The following is a 21,962-nucleotide window of genomic DNA, read 5'->3' as shown; positions in this document are numbered from 1 at the left end:
TAGGTAGAAAGAAGAGATGACAGTAAGGGCATGGAGGAGGGGTGAGGGCTCACTCTCTTCTCTGTTCTTGCAGGAGGGAGGGAGCAGCTGGGAGGTTGCTGGGCAGGGTATCAGTCTTTTCTTTGGGAAAGTCAACAGCCTTTACCCTGTTTTTTTTTTTCTTTCTCTTAATTCAAAAGTAATTCAATTATTTGTTGAAAATTCAGAGAATATAAAGCAGATTGTAATTATCCCCATCACCACCTGACCCTGATATGACTGTTATCATTTTGAAGTGGAGACTAAAATATTGCATAAATAATTTTTTTCTTATCGAATTTGAATATACAGTGTATACCCTTTTACTTAACATATTGGCTATCAGTTTTCTTTTTTTTTCTTTTTGTTTTTTTTTGGCTATCAGTTTTCTTAATTGAGCAATTAAAAAATAATGGCCAGAGAGTGATATCACAGAAATGGTGAAGTACGTTGTTCCTGACTTCATTCCCCATCTGAAGAACAACTAATAAGTATTCAGGAATGTGATACCACTGAGAGAATCCTGGAGCATGGTGGGGAGGCTGAAGCACCCCCTGTGCTGCAGACACCCAGACAGACTTCATTAGAAGGGTGAGAGAAGCAGCTTCACATTGACCACATTGCCCCTCCCCCAGACCAGTGCAGCACCAGGCAAAGAGATGTTCCCTGAGCCTCTGGCTCCTCCAGTGGGGGAAGAGAACCCCGTGGGGGGTGGGGGGACAACCAGCCCCTGCTTTCCAGCATTGGGTTTGCTTTGGGAGCCACTACTCTGATCTTGCATGTTGGAGATTGCAGGGGAACAACCACTGGGAATCTGACTGTAACAGAGAAGGGGTGGGGGGGGTGAGCAGAGGAACGGCACTTATAACAACCAGCATGTGGGTCTTGGCAAATGGGGTTCATACCTGAAGTACCCAATAGTAATCCCAACCACTGGTTTTGCTCATCTGTAGAACCAAGTCAGAGGCTCACTCTGACCAAGAGACTTGGTAGGGTGCAGATATGCCCGATTCTGATCCTTGAATCAGTTTTGCCAGCCCTACAACCTGGTTTGTCTACACCCAGACAAGGAGCTGAATCACAGCCCTATCCCCTGTGGAGAGTGTCTTCCAGCCCCATCTTCCAGCCCTATCTTCCACCAGAAAGGGTGGTGACAACTGGAAGCTGTGTGGCCTGGTGATGATCCAGCCAAGAGGTGGATGGGTAGAGCTGATCACCCCCAGAGCCAAGTTGATACCAGGCATGGTGGGTCCCTATGCTATGCCCAAGCAAGGGGATTAATTCGTAGCCATAACTGTAGCTCCCATCCCCTTCCAACCAGAGAGACTGTTTGGAAAATTGCACCCAGGCAAGGAGTCTAATTTGTAGCCCCACTCATTGCTGAAGACAGCCTTAAGCCTGTCTGACCAGAGAACCTAACCAGAGCACATGGGAAGCTGCCCATTCATAGCCCTACATATAGTGGCACTTGAACAAAGAGCAAAACTCATGGCTTCCCTTATCTGCAAGGCAAAATCAGTGACCTCACCTGATCAGGGAATTAAGTGCACACTCTGGCCTGATTGGGGCTCCCAAACAGTGAGCTATATGAGCTCTGGGTCCCATCGTGTTGCCTGCCAGGTCAGGGAAGCTAATTCACAGACACAACTATTGCTGAATATAGTACCCAATTCCAACCACCTAGTAAGCCTGACCAGAGAATCCATCCTACTGCAGAGCCCATCCTACATCCTCACTTGGGTAGGGAACCAAGCCAGCAGTCCTATCCAACCAGCTGTTCTCAGCCAGGTGTGCACTCCCCCAACCCATCCTCAGAATTCAAACAGTTGCCTCACCCCAAAATAGATCACAGAAGCATGTTCCACTTGTCCAAGGACATTACCAACAGACACACTGAGAAACCCAAACTGAGCTGACTGGTGAAAAATTGTTTCTGCCAAAGCAAACCTATAAAGTGTGAAAAAGGTGTCCGATTACTCATATTGCACAAATATCAACATAAGGAATCAATGATCACAAAAATTTAGGTAAATACGACACCACCAAAGGAAACTAATAAAACTCCAATAACTGACCCTAAAGAAATGGAGATCAGACAAAGAATTCAAAATAATCCTCTAAAGGAAGTTTAATGAACTACAAGAAAACACAGAAAACCAAATGAAATTAGGAAAACAATGCATGAACAAAACAAGAAGTTTGACGAGGAAATAGCAACCCATCAAGTAAACAAACACTAAAACAGAACTCCGAGGGTTGAGAAATACAGTAAATGAACTGAAGAATGCAATAGAGTTTCAAAGGTAGACTCAACTATGCAGAAAAATAATTGGTGACCTGGATGATAAGACATTAGAATAACCCTCAGAGGAATTCATTACACTCAGCAGAACAAAAAGAAAAAAGAACAAAAAAGAGTGAAAAAAGCCTCCAGAATTATGGGACACAAGGAAAAGAAACAATATTTTCAATATGGGATTTGCAGAAAGAGAAGAGGAAGAAAAGGGACAGGAATTATATGTAAAGAAATAATGCCTGAAAATTTTCTAGAGTTTGGAGAGAATCGGACATCCATTTCTATGAGGCCCAAAGGATGCCAAATAGATTGATCCTGAATAGGGCTGCACCAAGACATTATAATTCAGTTGTCAAAAGTCAAAGACAAATAATTTTAAAAACAGCAAGAGAAAAGGGAGAAGTTATATATGAGGAAACTCCCATAAAATATTGGCGGATTTCTCAACAGAAACTTTTCAGGTCAGGAGAGGATGGGATGACATATTCAAAATATTGAAAGAAAGTAACCATCACCTAAGAATTCAATACCTGGTGAAGCTGTCCTTCAGAAATGAAGGAGGGATACAGACTCCCAAACAAACAGAAGCTGAGGAAGTTCATTACCATTATACCTGCCTTAGAAGAAATGCTAAAGGGAATTCTCTGAGTGGAAGTAAAAGAGCACTAGCTAACATCATAAAAATATTTTAAAAGTAGTGTGAATCTCACTGGCAATGTTAAGTGTATAGTCAGAGTTAGATTCTGCAATATGGCGATAGTGGTGCATAATTTATTTACAGCTCTAGCTCAAAAGTTTAAAAAAAGAACATAGAAAAAATAACCATAGCTACAATAATCTGTTATTAGATACAGAAGGTAAAAACATGTAAATTTTAACAGCAGCAACCCAAAATGTGAGGCAGAGGAAATGTAAAAGTGTAAAGTTTATGAATTCTCTTGAAGTTAAATTGTTATCAGTTTAAAATAGGGTGTTGTAAGTTCAAGATATTTTATGTAAGCCCCATGGCTTTCCCAGAAGGGAAAATCCTGTAGTAATTACACAAAAGAATATGATAAAGAAGTCAAAGAATACTGGTACCCGAAGACATCAAAACACACAAAAATTACAGCAGGATAAGAAACAAAGAACAGTGGATCTACAGAACAACCAAAAAATTTAACACAATGGCAACAGTAAGTCCTTACCTATCAATAATCACTTTAAACATAAAAAGATTAAATTCCAACAATATTTTGCTTACAAGGGACTCACTTTAGCCTTAAAGACACACATAGACTGAGAGTAAAGGGATGGGAAAAGACATTTCAAACAAATGGTAATAAAAGAAAAGCAAGGGTAGCTATACTTATATCAGACAAAATAGACTTTAAAAATGGTAAAAAGAGACAAAGGTTATTATATAATGATATAGTGGTTAATACATCAAGAAGATATAGCATTTGTAAATGTTTATGTACCCAACATCAGAACACCTAAATACATAAAGCAAAAACTTTAAAAAGAGAAATAAGCAGTAATACAATAATAGTTTGGAACTTTAATACCCTACTCTCAACAATGGATAGATAATGCAGACAGCAGATCAATAAGGAAACAGTGGATTTGAACAATACTGTAGACCAAATGGACATCACATGCATATACATAACATTCTATCTAGCAGCAGAATACACATTCTTCTCAAGTGCACATGGAATATTTTCTAGGATATCATATGTTAGACCACAAAACAAGATTTAGCAAATTCAAAAGAAGAATGAAATCATATCAAGTGTCTTCTCTGACTGCAATGGCATAAAACTAAAAATCAAGAACAAGAGGAAAACTGGAAAATTCACCAACACATGGAAGTTAAACAATACTCTTCTGAATAACCCATGGATCAAAGAAGAAGCTAAAGTAGAAATAAGTGTTTCTTGAAACAAACAAAAATGTAAATATAACATATCAGACCTTATGGGATGCAGCAAAAGCAGTTTTTAAAGGAAAGTTCATAGTAATAAGTGACTACATTATGAAGCAAGGAAAAATCCCAAATAAATGACCTAACTGTACACCTTGGGAACTAGAAAAAGAAGAATAAACAGTCCAAGGTTAGCATAAGAAAGGAAATAATACAGATTAGAGCAGAAATAAATGAAATAAAGAACAGAAAGACAATATAAAAGATTAACCAAACTAAGAGTCTTTGAAAGGGTAAACAAATTGATAAACCCTTAGCTAGGCTAACCAAAATAAAAGGAGAAGGGGTCCAAATCAGCAAAATTATAAATGAAAGTGAGACATTACAACTGATACCACAGAAATTCAAAACATCGTAAGAGGCTACTATGAACAACTAACTATATGACAACAAACTAGACAACCTAGAAGAAATGGAAAAATTCTTAGAAACATGCAACTACCAAGACTGAATCAGAAAGAAATAGAAAATATGATTAGACCAATTACTAGTAAGGAGAATAATTCAGTAATTAAAAATCTCCTAATGAACAAAAGCCCAGGACCAGATGGCTTCATTGACAAATTTTACCAAATATCTGAAGAATGACCATCAATCCTTCTAAAACTCTTCAAAAAAATCAAGAAGGGAACACTCCCAAACTCATTTTCCAAGGCCAGCATTATCTGATACCAACATCAGAAAAGGACATTAGTAGAAAAGAAAGCTATAGGCCAATTTTCCTGATGAGTATAGATGCAAATTTGTCAATAAAATACTAGCAGACTAAATTCAGCACATTAAAAGAATCATTCACTATGGGTTCAGTGGGGTGTATTCTGGAATGCAAAGATAGATCAACATACCTCAATCAGTCAATATGATACATCACATTAATAGAATGAAAGAAAAGAATCCTATGGTTATCCTAATAGATACAGGAAAAAAGTTGATAAAATTCAACATCCATTCATGATAAAAACTCAACAAATTATGTGGAGAAAGAATATATCTCAACATAATAAAAGGCACATATGACAAACCCACAGCTAACATCATAGTTAATGTTGAAAGGTTGAAAACGTTTCCTCTAAGATCAGGAGCAAGACAGCATACTCATTCTCACCATTCTTATTCAGCATAGTATTGGAAGTCCTAGCTAGAGCAATCAGGTAAGAAAAATAAATAAAAGGTATCAGAATTGGAAAGGAAGAAGTAAAATTGTCTCTATTTGTAGATGGCATGTATATATAGAAAGTCTTAAAGACTCAACCAAAAAAAAAAATCTGTCATTCCAATGACAATTTTTTAAAGAAGGAAAAAGACTCTTAAAATTCACATGGAACCCAAAAGACCCTGAATCACCAAAGAAATCATGAGAAAGAAGAACAAAGCAGGAGGCATCATACTTCCTGATTTCGGGCTATACTATAAAGCTTCAGTCATCAAAACAGTATGATACTGGCATAAAAAAAGACAAATAGACCAATGGAACAGAATGGAGAGCCCAGAAATAAACTAAAGGATATAAGGTCAACTAATTTTGACAAGGGAGTCAAGATTAATCAAAGAAAACATGAAGAAAAGACAGTCTCTTAATAAATAGTGCTAGGATACTGGATATTCACATGAAAAAAAAAAACTGGAACAGTATCTTACATCACTCACAGAAATTAACTCAAAATGGATTAAAGACTTAAATGTAAGACCTGAAACCATGAAAACTTTTAGAAGAAACTGAAGGAATAAAGCTTGACATGGGGCTTGGTAATGATGACTAGAGTTAACACTGCTGTATTGTGTATAGGGAAGTTGTTAAGAGAGTAAAGCCTGTGAGTTCTTATCACAAGGAGAAAATTTCTTTTCTTCTTAATTTTCTTTTTATTTCTTTCTTTCATGTATATCTTTATGAAATTTCCTTTTATTTAATATTTCTTTTATATATGAGCAGATGGATGTTAGCTGACGACTGTGCCAGTTTCACAATGAATGTAAATCAAATCTTCATGCTCTATGTCTTAAATTTATAAAGCGATATATGTCAAATGTTTCTCAATAAAATGTGAAAAAATGAACCTTGCTGATAAACCATTTACGGTTATTCTTGGAAAAAAAAATGTCTGTGTGGCTAGAGAGGGGACTCGAGGATTGGGAGCCATTCAGGTGGTCATGGCCCCTGGAGACTGTCAGGACACATAAGAAAGGGCTGTAGCTGTGTTTATAACAATAATGCCACACAGCCCTGCCTTCATGGCTCTTTCGTCCTTCAGAGGGTCTCTGATTCTTGTAGTGTCACTAAGAGTCAATCAAGGAGGTTCTTTCTTGTCCATGTTAGAGATGAGGAAATGAGGTACTGGGCTATAGCCACTTACTTCTAAGTACATAGTGGGATAGAGATACAGGTTTCCAATGAAGCAGCTTTTCCCACTGCATTATTAAGCTCATCAATTTCTTGCTGTCTTAATCAGCTTAGGCTGCCATAACAAAATACCATAGACAACAGAAATTAATTTTCTCACAGGTCTGGAGGCTAGAAGTCAAGGTGAAAGTTTGAGGTAAATCAGTTTCTGGTAATAGCCATTTCCTCCCTTGCAGATGGCTGCCTCTCGCTGTGTTCTCAGATGGCCTCTCGCTGTGTTCTCACGTGGCCTCTCCCTGTGTTCTCACGTGGCCTCTCCCTGTGTTCTCACGTGGCCTCTCCCTGTGTTCTCACGTGGCCTCTCCCTGTGTTCTCAGACGGCCTCTCCTTGTGTTCTCACATGGCCTTTCCTTGATGAGTGTACATGGAGAGGACAGAGGGGTAAGGGGAGGAAAGTTGTGAGTTCTCTAGTGTCTCTTCGTATAAGAACACTAATTCTGGATCAGCCCCACCCTTATGATCTCATTTAATGTTAATTACTTCCTTAGAGGCTCCATCTCCAAATATGGCCACACCGAGGGTTAAGGAATTGTATGAACTTGAGGAAATACAACATTCAGTCCATGACACTTGCTGAACAAACATTAGGTACCTACTGCTATTATACAAAGGGGTCACAAGGAAAAAATCTGGAAGACACAGTATCCATAAGCAATTACCATATCATGTTATAGTGGAATTAAGTGTGAACCCACAAAGGAATATACATCAGGTAGAGCATCCATTGGGAAGTAACATGTGAACTATACCTTGAGAGACAAGTAGATCTCAGGCAGAAGAAGGTACAGCAATCAAGGGTTGATTCTATGTTGCTTTCTGTCTCTAGCACAAAGAAATAGAACTCAGTTTTATTTTGCCTCTTCTTTCTTATTTTATCTTATTTAACATCATCTTGCTAGATTATATGAAATTTTGTAAGTCATGCAAATCTTTTACCTTATCTCCCCCTACCCCCCAATTTTGGAAAGGTGCAATATGAATAAATACAATGCAGAGCCTGGAGTCAGGTGGTCATCATGATGTTAATTCCAGGCGTCTACTCCTGTCTGTTTCTTTCTTCTAAGTTGAAATATTTAGTAGAGCTTGCATAATCTCGGTCAATCTCTATTGATCCTTTGTAGTGTAGTTTGCTTGCTTTATTCAGTGGCCATAGGCATGGTTTCTTCTCTCAGGGTCTTTCTGATTACCTTGTTAGAAGCAAACCTGGAATCTCAGTTTGCTAAGAAAAGGACATCAGAGAGCTGGAGATTTTCTGTAAAATGCATTTTCTGTGTTGCTGTCTCATTTACTCATTCAACTCACATTTACTGAGCTTTTACTACTTTACATAAACTCTTCTAGATGAAACTGTGGGTGCCAGGCAGCATAAAACAATTCTTCACCTGGGTATGTGTGTAGGCTAGCACAGGAATGGAAAATAATGTTCAGCTCATACACAAACTTGGTTCCAAGGCTGCTAGGAACACCTATGTTTAAAGTTTCTAAGGCTGCATTCAGACTTGACCAAGAGGTTGTGCTGGGTTAGTGGGGCCACTATGGGCCAGGGCAAGGAGTTTAGCAGTGGATAGTCATGTTGTATATTTGCCATCCTGTACTGGGAAATATCTAAAAACAGTTCTTTCACTGAATTATGGATGCAGAGCCAAGAAAATGCAGGGCACCTGGATGGCTCAATTGATTAAGCATCTGCCTTCAGCTCAGGTCCTGGGAGGGAGCCCCACATTGGGGAGCGGGGAGTCTACTTCTCCCTCTCCCTCTTATCCTCCTCCCCGCTTGTGCTCTTTCTCTCAAATAAATAAAATCTTTAAAAAAAAAAGAAAGAAAGAAAATGCTTCCTCTCAGTTGGAAAAAGAAGTCTCCCATTATAATCAGTTATTTTATGTTTAACTTTTGGTTAGAAATGTATTTTAGTCTTCTGAAAAGTTTTACCTCTATTGCTTTTTCTCCCCTTCCTCTTTCAATTTTTGGTTACAGTTGGGAAATTGTTTTCTTCTTGAGAGAGCAATCCATTGTCAGCAGGGATATATATTAACGTGTTCCACAAAAGCATGAGAAGAAGACAGTTGTTCTGCAGACTGGAATGAAAGGGCCTCCAAACCCTTGATTTTTTTTTTTCTTTTAACACAATAATTACTATTCTTGGATCCTTTAGATAATTAAAAAAAAAACCCAGATCCTACCCCAGATTAAGAGACTCTCTGGGTACCCCAGAGATGAGATTCTAAAGTGCATGCAAGGTTGAGAGCCACCATCCTACCCGGTGAAGTTCAGCCTCCACCAGGTTTTGGTTGCTTGGATACCGGTCTGGTGCAGTTGCTCCTGGCAAATGGTGGGGATAGGACAGAAGGAGTAGAGGGAGGAGGCCATGTTAGTGTTTTCTCCTGGTTCACTGGTCAGGGACAAACTCACAGTAAATAAGTATAGTTGAGATATTTTCATCCAGCTAGACCCGCAATTTTGAAAGTGTCCCCTTGAGTTAAAGGGTCAGAATTCCACCTGTAATTCTCATGCAGTCTTTGGGAAGCAGTACAGAGTTGTGCCTAAGAGCATGTGGTTAAGACCATAGGCTTTGGATCTGGAAAGAAGTTAATTCAAATCCTGATTTTTATACTTATCAGGTGTGTGGCCTAAGCAAGTTGCTTAATGTTATTCTGGCTTAGTTTCTGCCTCTAAAAAATGGTAGAATAACACATGTGTTTAAGGATTGTATAATGGTTAAATGAGACTGTGCCCATAACACTTTACCCATACCAAATATACAGGGAAGGCTCACTAAACATTGATTATCATGGTAGTTACATATGTAGTTTGAGAGTCAACCATAGATCTTGGACCATGGGTACCACCACAGCACTAGCAATGCTGGGGTACTACAATCTATCTAATGACCTAGGAGTGGAAAACAAGTTCAAGAACCTGCTAGTGGTTAAGTGCACATCAGGTCCGACTTGTCATAGCCCATGTGTTTCATAGACCTTTAACAATCAGTGGAATAAATGGATGAAATAACTAATAGATGTTTCAAAGCCCAGAATGAAATGGAGGTGATCTCAGTGGTTAGCCTTCCTTTTCCACCTCGTCACTGACCTCCCTGTTTGTTAGGATGGTGCATGAAGGGATGGTTTCATTGCACATGCTGCCCTGAGTAATGACAGTTCCAATGCCATAGCATTCTCCAGGCTCAGAACCTGCAAAGAAGGGCTGACTTCTTTCCTGGATTTGAGTGTGCTTTCTGTGCTAAATATTTAGACCACTTATTGACCCAATGCAGTGAGTATTAAGTGATCTCTAAATTTTGTTTTAGTAATTAAAGACTCTCTATTTTTTTAATATATAATATATATTTTTTAAGTGATCTCTAAATTTTGTTTTAGTAATTAAAGACTCTATAGTAATTAAAGACTCAATTTTGTTGCCTATTTGAGGTAGGCAACAAAATAGGCAACAAAATTGAGCTTGAATTTTAGTTATCTTGCTTCTGCCCTGTTCTCTAGAAACAAGTGAAGCAAAGTATGAGGAGCAACCAAAAGCTGGGTGGTCCATGGCCCTGGAATAATAGTTGACTGGATGTACATCATTGGTAAATCCTTCTCCTCCATGAAGTTCTCCTCAAATTCCTGTCCTTCAGCCAGATGCAAGAGATTGTCTCCTCCGATGTTTTGCTGACATTTTGATGCCAGTTTTTCTTTTTTTGAAAGTCTTTATGTACATATTTCTACAAACCTCTTACAGGAGAGGCTTTGTATTATTTTTGTGTCTCCCTTAACATCTAATATGAACCTTTTATTTAGTAAGTACTCAGTGTTTGTCAACTAAAGAGGTATATGTTTTGGACACAATCACAAGAAATGAACGTGTACCATCAAGACTCATTACTATAATCCTGACCAGTGAATGACAACTGTTATTTATTCTTCAGATATTTAATGGCAATACTGACAATGAGACCTTTTAGATTCCTTTTAAGAGTCTTCGATATGTTACTTTTTAAATGTCCATCCTCTAGAAAAAACTATGACCAAGAGCAATGGAGAGTGTCCACTTTTATTTTTTTTCCTTCCAAATTCACAACTGGTATATAAGCATGCATTTGCAAACATACTGTTTTCTGTGTTCTGCTGGTGTTTGAGTGTAGTTATCATTTAGAATTCTCCCACCTGCTTCCAGATGTCAAAAGGGGGAGGTGGATTGCTCTTGAGAGCTCATCAATTCTGCTTCAGTGGACTCTGGAAAGATGCATGATGTAAATTTTCTTTTGAAATCTTAAATTGTTCACAATCTGTGGCAATGCTTGCTTTATTTTAATATGTTGGGATGATGGGATGGCAGTAATTTGAGTTAGAAATTCTGTCCAGCAGAAGCTGGACATAAAAAATGAGCATATGCCTGCCTGGTGGTAAGCTCTTTTTGGAAGGATAAGCTTGTTTTTGTGTGCACAACAAGGAAATGGGGGTGGTGAAGACATCCAGGATAAGACAAGTGGTGATTGACAGCCCAGCTGGTGGAGATGGGTAATTGGAAATTCATGGCACATAAATCTCCCAACACTTATCTTGAAGCACAGGAAGAGAGGAGATCTGAGCATGGGAACATTTAACTCTTTCAAAAGGATCTAATAATGTAGCAAATCTTTAAGTTCTTCATTTTAACTTTAATTAAATTATGGTTTTCTGTCTTGGAGAGATAAATGCATTCTGCTTAAGGAAATGACTCTGTGCGAAGTAAATGGGAATCTATAGAACTGTTAGAGAAGTTCTTCATTTGTTAGTTTACTTAGAATACACAATCCCTTCCCATGGGTCCCCTTCCTTTGTTTCCTCCTCTTTTGATGGGTTTCTGGTTACTCTGTGTACAGTGATGTCTCCTTTATGTGTCTTAGCTTTCTAATTTCCAAACTAGTGTTTTATAAAATGAGGTGGCATTAGATCATTAGCAAGTAATGTGGATTAAAAATAGCATAGTGTAAGGGACATTTGCCATACTTGTTGAAGTCTCATGCTTTTTCTGATGATTCAATTTTTGGTTCAATGTCTTTGAGCTGGACAGCTACCTTTCATTATCTTGACCTCATGATAACCCATTAGCCTATTAAAGATAGTGATTAAGTTAGCCCTTCTAATTTTCTTTTTCTAAGTCAGACCACCCCAAAGAGCATACATGATTAAAATTTTTTAATCTCAACAAAGTGGAGTGCTTTGGATTTGTCAGAGTATGAATGAGATTGGCAACCTCAGAGTGTCCACTTTGTATCTGAACTTACTCTTTTCTGTAAGTGGGATGGGTCTTTGAAAGGAATGAATATATTTTTATCAGCTGGGCTTCCACTGTCTCTGCTCCATTTTTGTTAATATGAAGACACTTATCTAATCTTGGTGTCTTGTATGCTGGAAGATATGTGGCCACATCTGTGTTATTTCTGGCTGGCAAAGTGTTGCATCTGTTGCAATGCCAGAGTTCCTGCTGGTGAACAGAGTTACACTGTAGGGGGCCAGCTCCCTAGATGACTTCTCAGCTTCCATGAACATACTGCCTTGACATCTGGCTGAGGCCTAAAAAGGGGAGTAAAGATTGGAGAGGTACACTTGGGTACACAGACAGAAATGAGTAGTTATGATGGTGGGGTATAGAATGGGTTAATCAATCTGACGGAATGCATTGAGTCTTGGAAATGTTTACTTGTGTTATGCATCCTTCGAAATACCCAAGAAGGACAAACAATGGTCCTTGATGACCAGAAGCCAGGAAGCCAAGGTTATTGTGTGAGCTCTTCTAGGAGCCAACTTAGTTACCTGGATTGAACTAGATTTTTAAGATGAGTTGGGAAAGGGTTGGACTAGATAATAAAGTATAGTAGGGATGAAAATGCCATAAACTTTCTTGCCTTTTCCAAAGGCTATTAAGGCTACTTTACGATTCTGATGTGTGAAGAATATGTTATCTCACACAATGCTCCTTGCTGTGCACAGAGGAAGTACACAATAGATACATATGGATTGACTTGATTCAGTGTGGAACGAGATAATGGCGGTGGGGGGTTGGATAACAAGGAATGGGTGAAGACTTATATTTGACAATCACAGCAAGAAACCTTTAGTGGAAGTGATTATCAAGCTTTTAAAACCATGTTTCATGTCTTAAAAAGCACTGTAATTAATATATGTCTCTTCAGTGAAGGAAACAAAAAGCCACATCTTCATTGAAACAACATCAGTGGCAGCTGTCAGCTCTACAAATACAGGCTTTATATGGGAAGGCTTCCGGGTTCAGTGGTAGGTTAAGTTCATTTTTGTCATCCTTAAGATTTGTTGTGATATGTAAAGCCTTTGATGGCCCCCATATCTACAGAAAGAAGTCCAGCTCCATAGCCTGGCCCATTTCAACCTTCACAAACTGTCATTAACCTGTCTTTCTACTCCTCATCCCATTCATTCAATAGATATTAACTGACTCTATGTGCTACGTGCTAGGTCTTGTACAAGAAGCTCAAGATTCAGATTAAAAGAGATTAAGTTTCCTGTTGTCAGTGAATGAACATTCTAACAGTGGAGGAAAACATGAAACAAATCCATACAATTAATGCTGAAATGTTGTAAGAGTGATTCCTACAAGGTGAAAATGTGATTCATAGACATGTCATACATTTTCAAGTTCCTTTGCTCATTGTATGTCCTATGCCCAGAATGTTGTTTCTCTTGCAGCAAAATCCAACTTTTCAATCAAGTCCACACTTAAGTCCGAAGGTGACTTTTTAGAAATTGTCGTGGACTCTTCCCATTGGTGTTTGTGTGGGAGTTTGGGTGTGCACTTTCTGTGTCACTAGGTCAGTGTTCCCCACTACATGTGGGGACTTCCAAGGCAGAGGATTTGTCCTGTTCATTTTTGTGAAGAGTAGGAGCTTAATGAGAGTTTGCAGGAGTGCAGGCAGGCTGTTATGGCAGACTTGGCAATTGCTGTGCCCTCTGACTAGAATACGTCCTCCTAACTCTGAATTAATGGCCCAGTCTCAGAGAGGCCTCTGACTCCCTTATCTAAAACAGAGCCTTCTTGGGGTGCCTGGCTGGCTCAGTTGGTTAAGCATCCGACTCTTGATTTCAGCTCAGGTCATGATCCCAGGGTCATGGAATCGAGCCCCTCAGGTTCTGTGCCCAGCGTGGAGTCTGCTTGAGATTCTCTCTCTCCCTCTCCCCCTTCCCCTGCTCTGTCTCTCTCAAATAAATAAACCCTTAAAATAAAATAAAATAAAATAAAATAAAATAAAATAAAATAAAATAGAGCCTTCTCTTTATCCAAGTTTCTCTTTATCACTTTGTCAGCTATGTTGTTTCATAGCATGCGTCTCTATGTGAAAACTATCTCTTATTTGCTTTTTTCTTTTGCTACCAAATGTCTGCTCTCTAAGAGCAGGGATCTTGTTTGTCTGGTTCACTGCTGGGTTACCTGCGCCCAGAGTAGTGACAGACCCATAGAAAGGCTTCAGTATGTATTTGTGTAATACATAAAAGACATTTCATTTCCTTTTTACCTGGTTTGTGTTTCTGTGTTTTTATTATTAAAAAATGAGCTCCTCACAGTTTTTCAGAGTGTTTTCTTCTCTCTCTGGGCTTGAGTTCTTCTGCTTCCTTGAAGATAGTGGTGGCCAGATGATGTTTCTCTTTGGCCACATTCAGCTCTGTGCCACTGACCGTTCGTGGAGTTTTTCTGAGCAAGTGCCCCACAGAAAATGAGTTCTTTCTGAATCATGGAGGCCTTAACCCTCCCCTCCTGTGCTTTTGGTGGCTGGCAGCCTGGTGTCAAGGTTGGGCTTCTTAAATGCCTTTGTCTTTCTCAGCTGTTTATCTCCATTGAGTCAGCTGGCCAACCCTGATATATGAATTACATTTGAGAAGGAAGAGAAAAAATTTCTTCTTTCCTCAAGGACCTCTAACTGCTTCTTAGGGAATAAGGGCATGGAGTTGAGGAGAGAGGATGGGTAGATGGCAAGGGGAGAGAGAATACCGTAATGGATAAGCATGTACCTGGGAAATACTGGGGTTCCAACCACTTGAGTGTAGTGAGTACAGAAGGCCCTGCTCACTTTGCCCCAATTCTGGGTCTGCAGCTCTCTGCCAACCAGTCATCCTTAGTTTGACTACCCTTTTCTATGTAGTCTAGAGATGGGCAGTGGGGTAAGGGGTACGGAACCAGCTTTGCTGGATGCTGAATCCAGTGCCACTCTTCAGTGGGGGCAGTTATACCTACTGTTCTCAGCCTTGGGACTCAACAACTTAACAAGCCAGTTACGCTATTATTATTGTATCCCTCTGCTGAGAGAACTTATAATGTGCTGCAGTTACAGGGGAATAGGGAATCACAATGATTAAAATGTCAGATGTCATAACTGGATCATCTTTGTGGGCCTCATAGTATGTTGTGTGTGTGTGTGCACACACACGTGTATTTTAGGTTAAGCTGTAAGTACAAGAATCCACAAAATCCCCCACCTCTTCCCATAGAGCCCAAAGAAGTGCTAAATCCCTCAGTGTACAGCCAACTCTGTGGAACCTTCTAGAATTCCATTGGCACATCCTAATGAAATGTCTGTGTGAACTTCTCTAGTCTCTGCTTTGGGGATGGAGATACACACACACAAACACAGATACATAGATATGTACGTACCATAATCCTCTCACCCTAAGAAAATATGGTTGCCTTGTTTTTCACTGGTGATCATTAGTGGTACAAACTGCCTAACAAAAGGCCAAAGTATTTTTCTGTGAAGTTTTAAAATACTATTGGATGGTATTCAAATCTCCTGGTGGTTTTATGTCACAGAAACTGAAATTCTAAGGAAGAAATGGCCTTTGTCTGTAGCACGGCTACATAATGAACTAGAGTAGCATTTAGTCAGCTGAAAAACTCTGGCAGTTTATTGTGTAGATGTAGATTATAATTATCTACCTAGCCTTTTCTCATGTTAAGCTTGTTATTGAAAAGGTTGCTTTATTTCCTAAGTTTTTTTTCCTTCAGTCTTGCACCATTTATGTGTATATTAAGTTTAATTTAGGGAAAAGAAGAAAAAATTGCTAAAGCCAATTGGTAGAAATCACCCCTTTGTGGAACATTATCTAACCTTTATAGTAGCATAGAAGGCGCTGCATTTACAAACAGTCTCTACATTTATAAACATTTTTTTTATGCTGGCAAGAAAATCCAAACAGAACTCATAGACCTACTTTGAATGAGAAATAGTCTCAAGTTGGAATTTATTATTATAATCACTGTTTTTATTAATCATTTAACAATTGTATAGTGTTGATTAATTATCTGGCGGCATTATGTTAATAAGACTTCAGGGAAGGGAAAGAAGTCATTTCACATATGTGGGTTTGGTTTAATTTTATTCACCAAAATGGTATTTACTTAATAACAACTATGGAAATAAGCACAGATTCGGGCTTTGTCATCTTCTGTTTTAGTGCAGAGCTAATGAACAGAGTGGGTGCTTGCGGAAAAATGGGTTGGTAGAGCTAAACAGGGTATGAGTCACAGGGGTGCGTTCTGGCCTCATTAGAGTGTTTGCAGTTTGGATCAAATATGTTTAGCTTCTACCATAGTGTGATGTGTCCATGGATGCTTGGTCGAAGTGAATTAATGGGGAGGATGGAGAGCCCCTGTGTAATTTTAAATTTGTGCTGATTCTTAATGCACAGATGAGGAAATCCCTTTAAGTGGAAATCAGTTTATTGAAGAATTTATAAATTTGGAAGTAAAAATTTATTTTTAAACCAGAATTGATCTGTTGGTGCTAGTTTTTAAATTGTCGTATTGTTTTGTGTTCCACTTTTTTTCCTCTTTTTATTGCATGATGATAGAGTTTTTTGTTTATTTTTTTTAACCTATTTGTCAGAATGAAGATCTAGATCTCTTATTCTAGCCCTTGCGGGTACATTTTGCGAGTATCTTAAAATAAGTACCATCTGGGGGTGCCTGGGTGACTCAATAGGTTAAGCGTCTGACTCTTGGTTTCAGGTCAGGTCATGATCTCATGGGTCATGGGACTGTGCCCAGAGTCCAGCTCCACACTCAGAGGAGAGTCAGCTTGAAGATCCTCTCCTTCTGCCTCTCCCCTTTCTCTCTCCCTTTCTCTCTCTAATAAATAAATAAATAAATAAATCTTTAAAAAAAATGCCATGTGGATATTTAATGCTTTGAGGGACTAATATAGTCTTGATCACTCTAGGATTTGAAGAATTGAGTCCTATACATTGAACCAAGTGGTAGGCACTGCTTAAGTATTTTGCTCTTACAGAGTCTAGGTAGTCTTTGAAAATCTGTCCATAGAAAGAAATTTAAGAAAAAGAAATTTATTGTTTAACTCAAAGCTCTGGTAATAGAGCTTAGGTGCTGTACTACCTTTCAAATTTTTTTCCATTATGAAATATTTATAGTTTGGGTTGGTGGGCAGAGGAACAATGGTATCGTAACAGGGAGTGGGTTAGATTCACCTTATCCCACAATCATTTCATTTTGGATGAAAATTTCACACCTGGTGGTGCAAACCTTGAGTAAATGTTGACAGCCCATTAAAGTGTAGTTTAGAGGGTTTCAGATTCCAATAATAAATAATAAATACAGACTTCTCTTTAGCAATTGTATGGTTATATAAAATTTCAATTGAAAGCCCATGGGATTTGATGTTATACTCTGGTGTTTTAGTGACTTTAAAGGGTGTTTGTAGATTATTTACCTGGTAAGTAGGGAGCTGTATAATGTGGTTTTCCAGCCATCTCTAACCTTTTCCCCTTAAGACATTTTCCTTCCTTAATCCTTTCCAGGTGGTTTTCTGGTCCTCTGAGGCATGCCTGCTTGAGGAGTATGCCTCAGTACACGTCTCCATCAGTGCCCAGAAGGGGTCCAGGTAGTTCCCTTGTTGTTCCCCAGCTTTCTTCCTGCATAATAAATCAAGGTCCCTCCTGGGTTGGGATGTCAATTCCAGAATGACTTCTCTGGGAAGTGACTGAACCCATGTTATGCTTCTTCGTCCCCTTCTTTCCCTTTCCAGCAGAGTGTGAGAGAGGCCCCAAACCTCAGGGCCTGTCCGTCTGCTTTACAGATGTGGGGAGAAAGGATTGGTGAGGACTTGGGCACCAGAGGAGAACGTGCCCTGATCTTGGTAACAGCATGGCTGTCTCTTTCTAGAGTGAATATCCACCCTCTGCTCTCACAGAATTTCCCCTTCGCTGAGTTTATTTATATTCGTGTAGTTTGCATGACTGAAATTTCAGTCTCCGGCTAGTATGTTAGATCAGTTATCCCTGCTGGGTGGAGATGTGAAGGGGCAAAGATGGCCAGGATCTGAGTCCTGCCTGTGATCCTGACACACTACAGTGGGAAAGATGAGGTCTGCCCTGTTCGAATTGGGAGGACATTATTTGAAGAATGAAAGTTAAGAGGACAGCCTCAGTCTGAGACTTTCATTGACCTGGAAGGGGTGAGATGAGGCAGGGCCCAGAGGAAGCATGGACATGGAGGTCACAAGTTCACGGAGAGCTGATCAGCAGATATGAGGTGTCAGGAGTGGCCATCCTGTGGGTCCTTTTGTCAGGGCAGGTGCATCATGCCGATCCTTTCAATGGGTGAGACCAACCCAAGCATGACACCTAAGTGCAGTGTGGGTTGCTGAATTCAATTCTGGACTGGAAAAAAAGACATAAATGGTACATATTGGCTAAGTTTGCTCAATAGACATTTGTAAGAAAAGTTATCCATTTGTTTCAAAGTTCTCTCATTATAAGCCATAGTTGCTACAGGGAAACTGATGGCATTTCTCTGTCTTGTATTTCATTGTGCCCTCTTTTTTACTGCAGTGGAGCTGCTGAAGAATCTTGAAATGCCACCAGAATGTTGCAAGAGGAAGGTTCAGAATTTTCACATCATCAAAAAAATCAGTTGGCCCAGAGAGGTGCTCTTTTATAGTTAAATCAACTCTGTCGATTTGGAGGTAACTTAATTTTTATAATTTTTTTTCTTTTAAAAGCCCCTATTCTAGAAGGGAGAGTTCCTTCTTACAGTAGCATTCTTACAGTACATTCAAATGTACAAGGAATAATGGAAAGAGAAAATCACCATTTAGCAAACACCACAGCAGTAATTGTCACAGGCAAAAATCATCAATGGGTGCTAAAATTTGTGGGTAAAAGTATGATAAGAAACAGTATATCTGCATAGTCCCAAACTATCTCCCTACAAGAAATGTCTAAGTTAAAAAGTGAAAATAGTAATTGTATAGTGGAGAAACCTAGCAACTATCACTTTAACCAAATGATCAAAACTAATATTACCACTAATGGGACTTGCCAATATTATATACCTGTTGTTATGATGCAGGAGAAAGGAGAATATCACTTCTATGACATTCTTTCTGAAAATGCACATCCTGACTTAATCATGAGAAGACATCGATAAACCCAAATTGAGAGCCCTCTTACAAAATAACTAGCTAGTACTCTCCATGACCCACCTCGTTAGGTCATGAAAGACAAAGGAAGATTGAGGAAATGTCACAGACTAAAGGAGACTAAGGAGACCTGACAACTAAATGCATGGATTCTTGAACTGGATTCTGGACCAGCAAAATGACATCCTGAGATAGTTGGCAAAAAATGAGTAGTCTGTTGATTAGTTAATAATATAGCATCAATGTTAATTTCCTGGAATTGGCATATGGTTGTATAAGATGTCAACATCTGGAAAAGCTGCGTGACAAGTATATGCAAACTCTTTGAACTAGTTTTTCACCTGTTTTTTGTAGCCTTGAAATTATTTAAAAAAAAAAGCAAAACTCTCCTTTCTTTAAGAGACCTTAAGCTTCCCTGGATATTATGGATTCATTAACTCTCTCCTATCTTGTCTCTGCACACACCTAGTCACCTTGCTGAGAAAATAAAAGTAGGTGGACACTTCCCTTTGATGTTATCATTTTGAATATTCAGACTGCAATTTTTAGCTTCTCAAAAGAGCTCTCTCCTCTTATCACAACCAATAAGAAAAGGTGCAGCTCCGCTGTAGGCGGAAGGAAGTGTCACTTTTGCCCAAGACCTGGGTCTTCCCACCCTTGAGGTGCTATCAAGGAGGGCATTGATAACAGGCATATTTACTGCGAAGTTATTGAATCTGATGCTTCAGACCCCTTCACTCTCAGGGGCTTCTTCCAAGCTCTCTACTTAGTTTTGGATTCATAATTTTATATTCTTTTTTTAAAAAGAGCCCTCCAAATGGTTTAAGCCTCAGGCCCCGCGGGATACCTAGAATGCCTCTACTTACTGGGACTATTTCGCCTAAGGCAGCCCCTTATAAGACAACATAGCCATTTACATGCTGGTTCCTATTTCAGAACAGCAGAGAAGAAAACAACATCAAGCGGAAGCTAAACTAGAATATTTTCCCAAAGTTTCCCTTTGTTTGATTTGGCTCACTACCTGGCCACGCAAAATTACAATCAAATAAAGCCAAAGTAAATGCAAATGGAAAGCATCTTTGTAAGCAGTCTGAGATGGAGCACATTTAGTCAGAAGACCTGCTTTGCCACATCTAAAAAGGTCACTGTGCAGAGGAGCACCCTTTGGGACACTTGGAAGCAGCATTGCTTAGACTGTGACTCAAGTTGCAGCCGAACACTTGCAACTGCCACCCCTCAGTGAGGCCACCAGCTCACCCCTCTGCCTTATATCCCTCAGATATGTTAACAGCCCAAGATTCTTTTGCCTTAGATTTTAAAGTACCAGACCTCACAAGAAGAATCCAATTATTTGTATGCAGAAATCTGTGTTAAATAAAATACAGGATCAAGCCAAGGAGCATGAAATTTGGAGTTGGTGTTGACAGCCCCTCATTCCTATCACTTATTAATTTTATTTCCCTCCTCAGCTTGTGTCATTGCCTATAAATTATTTAAACACAGGTTTACATATTCTGTGATTTAACTCTAAGACCTTTTGTAACACAAGGGAATTAATGATCTCTTTCTCTCTGAACAGTTTAAATTGAGCTTATTCTTATGGAAATGTGATCTTTAGTAATTTTATTAGAGGAATTTTTTTTTTTTTTTTTTTGCTAGCTGTAAATCTAGCTATTCCAGCCCTGAATTTATCATGGACATTTTATTTTTCTGGTCATGCACTTCTGAAGTCAGAAAGTTTGGAGTTACAACACGAGAAACAGGGCATTCATTTTGAAGTTGACTTCTTGTTTCCCAACTTTCACAGTTTTTTTTTTGTGTGTGTGTGTACGTGTGTGTGTGTGGAAAGTTTTACCACTATCTCTTTCTTTCACAAGTTGGTTGAATTTGTTTCCAGAATAAGCAGAGGACAGAATGTAGAAGTGGTTCGAAATAAAAAATTAAACTAGTTGGACCAGAAAGAAAATATTGTTAAGTGAGGAGCTACTGGGGTGGAAACCTCACTTGAGAATGGTTCCTCCCCCTTTTTTAATGAAATAATTAAATCTAGGAATGTCATTTTTGATACTGTTTTATCTCTGGGCTTTGGGGAAAAAAAACCCAGTTGTTTGATAATAAAATGAAATCTGAACTAAAGAGAATACCATTTTTAAGAAAGACGTGTTATGAAAGTTACTGGAGGAAACCTCAAGTCAGGTTTACCAGGCAAAATTCTCCAAAATGTGTATGAGTGAGTCTAATGCTAGAGCACCCGAATTATGTTAGGAAGAACCCAGCAATCATCAAAGTCCCTTGTGAGTTAAAGCTTAGAAAACCTCACAGGAGAAACAGCCTGCTGGCCATCAAAGACCTGAGGATACAGGAGCGATGGTTTCATTGACTTCAGAGCTCTGTTATACTTAAGGTTTTAAAATACGTTCAACCAAGTCTTCATGCCCTTCTCTGCGCTCACTTCATGTCTGATCCGCGTGTGGCTCCCGCCACCCCTAGCCTCCCCAATTTGGCTGTCACTCTACAGAGGAAATAAAAAAACAGCAGACCCAGTTTCCTGGCTGTTTCATTTTATGGAGATGCTAAAAGGCAGCTTATTTCATATTGATCATACCAGCAAGCTAGCCAAGTATGGTGTTAATTGGGTCCTCTGGAATTCTAAACCCCTGGGACCAAAAGCTTTCTAGGAAGGAGGGGGAAAAACCCACGAGCTGCGTAAAAATGAAATCCAGGAGCCTGCAATGTCCCAGTTGCTGGTGATTTGGCCAGCTCATTTTGTATCCAGTCGCTTATTTCAATTAGCTTGTTTTGTGTTATGTTTCCGCACAGCTCCCTTTCCTGCAAAGCCGTGAAGCCT

The 21,962-nt window shown here is 39.2% G+C and overlaps 1 protein-coding gene across 1 annotated transcript in view; it reads left to right on the top strand.

Annotated features, from left to right (window-relative positions):
* The window catches only part of FAT3 (FAT atypical cadherin 3), a 643,793-nt gene that overhangs the window by 69,718 nt on the left and 552,113 nt on the right, over window positions 1-21,962 (top strand). The window contains exon 3 of the mRNA XM_073887135.1: window positions 18,525-18,658. The gene's annotated coding sequence lies outside the window, so the exon portion shown is untranslated. The remainder of the gene's footprint in view (window positions 1-18,524; window positions 18,659-21,962) is intronic.

The sequence above is a fragment of the Callorhinus ursinus genome, unplaced genomic scaffold, assembly GCF_003265705.2.
Source record: "Callorhinus ursinus isolate GAN/ISIS: 27379988/994484 unplaced genomic scaffold, GSC_fseal_2.0 scaffold76, whole genome shotgun sequence".
NCBI lineage: Eukaryota > Metazoa > Chordata > Mammalia > Carnivora > Otariidae > Callorhinus > Callorhinus ursinus.
The sequence above is the reverse complement of the archived record's forward strand: the minus strand, read 5'-3'. Positions and strand labels throughout refer to the sequence as shown.